The sequence below is a fragment of the Petaurus breviceps genome, unplaced genomic scaffold (genome assembly GCF_028583685.1).
Source record: "Petaurus breviceps papuanus isolate PSGF00001 unplaced genomic scaffold, PetGlider_PUasm1.0 175, whole genome shotgun sequence".
Taxonomy (NCBI): Eukaryota; Metazoa; Chordata; class Mammalia; order Diprotodontia; family Petauridae; genus Petaurus; species Petaurus breviceps.
In genome coordinates, this window is record NW_027185764.1 from 54,642,735 (window position 1) to 54,648,320 (window position 5,586).

At 38.1% G+C, this 5,586-nt stretch overlaps 1 long non-coding RNA gene across 1 annotated transcript; it reads right to left on the reverse strand.

Annotated features, from left to right (window-relative positions):
* Nucleotides 1-823: 823 nt before the first annotated feature.
* Nucleotides 824-4,741, reverse strand: LOC138159133 (uncharacterized). The gene is made up of 3 exons (XR_011167818.1): nucleotides 4,454-4,741; nucleotides 1,983-2,140; nucleotides 824-1,658 (listed from the first exon to the last, which is right to left on the reverse strand). It is a non-coding gene; the product is annotated as an uncharacterized lncRNA (long non-coding RNA).
* Nucleotides 4,742-5,586: the final 845 nt, after the last annotated feature.

Sequence of the window (5,586 nt, forward strand, 5' to 3'; positions counted from 1 at the left end):
TAATGGATTCTTCTACTGCCTTAATTGGAAATGAAGATTAGTTCTCAATGCTTTCAGAATAGTAGATAAGGGGACATTAATCATGTGCTAAATGCTGAATATGAGCTGGGTCTTTTGGGCATCTATAACTAATCACCATTATTCTATTTGCATTCTCACTAGTCTAGAAATGGAGCAAGTTCTTTCTCAATTTTGTGTCTTATAATGTAGTAAAATAATGGAAAGACATACAGGAAGTCGAGAAGGAAAAATCATTTTCCATTTCTAAAGTATAAATGTAGCTTTAAATTACCAGATCCATTATAATCTATTAATAAATTCTTGATTTAAATTAAATATCAAAATTTATATTTACTTATCTATGTTCATATCTCCTCCTGATATAATATAAGCTCCTTGAAGGGAAAGGACTGTTTTGTTTTTGTCTTTGTATTCCTAACTTGATGCAGATTGCTATAGTGGATAGAAGGCTAGCCTTCAAATCAAGAAGACATTGGTAGAAGTCCAACCTCTGACATTTATTGACTAGCAAGTTGACTCTAGGCAACTCTCTTAGATCTTGAGTTGGAGAACAATTGACTATTTACATTAATAAAGGTTCCCCTTACCATGCTTTCCCTAAATCATGGGTTTAGTCTGTCATAATTAATGTTTTTGAATAAAAATGAATAAAATTAATGATATGACCAGGAGTTTAATTTTATCCTTAATAGTATCTCCATCATACATTTGTGAGATGGAGCATCCCTGCCCTACACATTCTAAAAATAAGGTACTGAGGAATTAAGTTATCTGTTCAAGATAAAAGAACAATTAGTAGTAGTCAGGAACCAAAATGTAAAGTTTTAATCATTACTGTGGATATCTAGTCTCAATTGAAGCAATGTCAGCAGTTAATGAAATAAATTTTGAACTTAATTTATCAGTTAATTTATTCCATTAAAACCACAGTGAAATTTCTCATTATGGCATGAAGGTGATCAAATTTCCTGAATGTTCTTTCAGTAGAGGCCACTTTGGAAAGTCCCATGAAGCAGGAAAGGCTTTATGTAGAGGTTCACAGTCTCTATCATCTGAGGATTAGTATAGCTAAATTTGGACATTATGATAAGACTAGCTACATCATTATCATCACCAGTCACAGCAACTCATGAAAGAAGTATTTCTGGTATAATGGTAGAGAGAAAGTTTTCCACTAAAAAGATATTTTTTCCTACCACTACCTCAAAAATAATAACAAATGAACAAAAATGAAGTATAGCATCATGTTATAATAATTAGTTAATTTAAAGGCACATGATTCCCTAAAATCCCTATGGTTCTTTCCTCTTTAGGTTTATGGAGTTTATTTTTTAAAAAAATTATGTTTGATTGTAATTGCTCTGATCCTTCAGTAATGAAAATTCTCAACATTTAGGCAGAAGTTGTGCTTTCTACCTAACTTCATTATTTTCTCTAGCCTCACTCCCAACTGAAGAAGTTTAAATGCCATTAAACTCTCCTCATGTGGCAAAGCACCTGATACTAATTCTGTTCCAGCTGAGGTTTACAAGACAGAGGATCCATTGCTCATGCAAAAACTGAATGAAATCTTCCAGGTTTTATGACAAAAAAGAGGTTATTCTCCAGGAATTCAAGGATGTCTCCAATGTCCCTCTCTGTAAAGCAAAAGAAATAGGTTGTCCTGTGACAATCATGGGGATGGGAGGGGGTCTCTCTCTTAGTCATTGCTGGCAAGATTTTTGCCAGAGTCCTCCTTAATAGGCTGATCCTTCACTTGGAAGATGATCTTCTACCTGAGAGCCAGTGTGGCTTCAGAAAGGGCTGAGGAAGTGTTGATAATGGTGTTTGCTGCCCAACAATTCCAGGACAAATGCCAAGAGCTGAACAGAGATCTGTATGCAATGTTCATTGAACTGACCAAGGCCTGTGATACTACTAGTCATGAAGGTTTGTGGAAAATTATTGCAAAATTTGGTTACCTGGAGACGTTCATCAGTATCGTACTCCATGCTTGCATGGGTTCTATACAATGGACAATACTCTCATGCTTTCCTAGACACCAATGGAGTGAGGCAGAGCTGTGTGTGCTTGCTCCTCTTCTTTTTAGCATGATGTTTTCAGCAACATTGTCAGATGCCTTTCACAAGGACAAAAACAGGATCAAGGTCAGCTACCATACTGATGGTAAATTATTTAACTCGAAAAGGTTACAAGCCAAAACTCAAGTGGAGGGAGAGTTGGTGTGAGACTTTTGTTCACAGATAATTGTGCACTCAATGTTGCCTCTGAGGCTGAGATGTGAAATCCAACAGAGTGTGGATTCGTTCTCTGCTGCTAGTGCTAATTTTGGTATGACAATTAACACCAAGAAAACAGAGGTTCTCCACCAGTCACCACCACACCATTGAAACATGGAACCACTGAATACACAAATAGAGAAAATTTGAATGTTATGGGTAAGTTCACTTACCTTGGCAGTATAATTTCCAAGGATGTACACATAGACGATAAAGTTGATGCACACAATGCTAGAGTTAGCTCAGTGTTTGAGAAGTCCCCAAGGAAAGTGGGGGTAAAGAGGACTTAGTCTGCCTAAGAAATTGAAGGTCTAGAGAGTTATTGTGTTGACTTCATTGTTGTACGCCTATGAAACTTAGACAGTATAGCAGTACCAGGCCAGGAAACTGAATAAATTCCATCTGAATTGTCTTAGGAAGATTCTGAAGATCATTTGACAAGATAAGGTACTGGAAACTGAGGTCCTTTTTTTTTTTTCAGTTGAACTGCCAAACATTTAAAATATACTACAGAGAACAGGACTCCAATGGACTGGCCAAGTTGTTCGAATACCAAACTTAAGTTTGCCTAAAAGAATTTTTTTTTTTTTACAGAGAACTCATACAAGGAAGGAACTCACAAAGAGGTCAGAAGAAGCAATACAAGGACATTCTCAAGGTCTCTCCAAAGAACCTTGGAATCAATTGTGAGATATGGGAGACACTGGCACAAGACTGCCCGGCATGGTGTGCCTGCATCAAAGGTGCTGTGTTCTATAAGCAAAACAATTGTAGTAGCTCAAAAGAAATGTTATATGTACAAATTTAGAGCCATCACCATTCCAAATGTTCATATAGACTATTTGTGACTGACATGTGGTAGAACCTTCCAAGCTCATATTGGTCTGATCAGCCATAATCAGACACACATTGTACCTTAACCCTGACACAGTGACATCATTTTGGTCTTCTTCTATCATAAAGGACAACAGTTAATCCTAGGTTTCTTTGTGGCTGAGGTAAAATTCGATTTACTGGAAACATTTGCGTAACAAACAAGCAGATTTTATTCTAGTGACTTTTCTTGGAATTTCACTGCTCTAAGATACCTATGGACTTGATGGTGCTTTTCAAAATCTCCCTTCTCTGCCACAGTTCAGTCCTGCCTCTGTACCTCAGAAATGTGCTGGGATATCCCACTTACTCCATAGTTTCTACTTTTATACCCTCAGAATCTCTCTCTGTCACTTTTGTTATAGCTAATTCCTTTTATACAAATTTCTTAAGACCAAGTCTTTCAGATGATGACTTTGATTCAAGGAACACAAGTTCAGTTCACACCTGCTTTTTAATTGCCTGATTCAGTCAAAAAGTGTTGTTTCGAAAGCTTCTAAAGAGCTATCTAGAGTTTGAGATTATGTATTTTGCCAAATATACTCTAGTAGATTAGCTGGGGACAGCATGTATTAAAACTGGGGGTTCAGTGAGATTAGTGGGGGGGTGAGAAACATCCCACTTATCTAACAATGGTAATTCTTTTTATATAGGTAGGATAATCAATGGAGCCCCCTTTACCACTGTCCTCAGTTTTAATATATAGTGTGTTCAGAAAATCTTCTAGAGTATATTTGGAAAATTAATAGTCTTAAATCCTAGATAGTTCTTTAGTGAGTTTGGGAGGTTCTGCACCATTCTTTTTAAATACTGTCCCCAGTATTTACACTAAAGGGTATCAGAAAAGTCTTTGTGGCAGAGCTAATAATTAAATTTGGTAAATATATACATTTTTTTTGTCTTTCTAGAAGATTTAACTTACTGTAGTGGGAGGAAATTTCTTTTCAGTTGTAATTTCAAGATAACTTTCTATCTTTCTGAGCTGGGAAGAAATACAACTCACAAAGTCTTTAACAACTTAGGCTTTTTCTTTCAAGGCAATATCAGCAATGCAATATTCACAATGCCTATGGCAATTGTAAATATGCTGATGTAGTTGTTAATCACAAAATATATCAGGCTTTCTATATGGGGGATAAAGAGAGAACATTTATTAAAATACCAAAAGACTGAGTCCCAAAACCAGAAAGTCAAAGCCATCAGAGTAGTTATGAAATTGGCACAAGTAGTTAAAGTAGAAAGCACCCACATTCTCAAGCCTTTAAAATAGAACCGGCTACCTCAGGCAAAGGTCTTCCTCTCCCCACTCACAGCAACCACCCAGCATCCAGGAGACGCACTCCCAGCAGCTCTGGCCCCTGGCAGTCCTCAGCAGGAGTCCTTAGCAGAAATTCTGGCTGGCTCAAAAAGGGGTTCACGCTTCCGCTGCCTCTGCTATTGCTGCCGCCGTCTCCACCACTGCTAGCCACCGCAGGAACTCTAGCTTGGCTTCTGCTTCCTCTTGCCCCACCCCTTCCTGCTGTGTCAGCAAGTCCAATGGGGCATGGAAAATCTTTAAATCCCATAACCCTTACAGGCAGCCAGTTCCAGCCTTGCTGGAATGATTGTTGCATTCACTCGTAAAGAACATTGGTAAACTTTGCAAAATAGCCAAGCTATACTAAGATATACACAACAAGTTAATCACAATTAGCAAATTATAAAATATATGCATAGATACTAATATAAAGCAAATAAAAATAGAAGAGAGATCCCTATGAATCCCCACATGTACCACAAATGGACTCTGATAATTCTTATTCCAGTTCTCTCACAGAAAAGCCAGGACCTCAGAGACTGGCTATATATTGTCAACTGGACCAAACCGACCTCTAACCTGTGGATGGTTGGAGATGAACGGAGCAGGCTAGAGACAGGATAGTCAGGAATCAAACAGAGATTTGATTTCAAAGTGAGGGAAATGACTTGTTAGCAAGGAAGCAGATTAGACACACGTGCTGGGGTCCCATCCCTCGTGGGGGGACCCACTTTAGTATGGCTGAACTTTGATTTATATACTTGTAGCTAGACAAAGAGTCAAACAGTAGAGTGTGCCACAGTAAAGGCACAACAGCAACAGTGGGGCAAGGCTATCTAGTGACAAAAAGTCTGTTCATAGCAGGGCTTCATGTCTAAGCCTGTTGGTGCTTGCTCGAGTGCAGGAACTATCAGTTGCAGAAGGTGAGTGCAAAGGATTATTGTTATGCCAAGCTCAGGGCACAGCTTTCTTGGTGGTACTTTGCTCTGGAAGACAGAGTCTCTTTTAATATCTTGCCAATATATAACTCCCTCTCAAGATCCTCAAAGGTCAAGGATAATTCCCTAATATCATTAACTTGAGCCTCACCGATATGCTTTCCATTTTAGATGACCA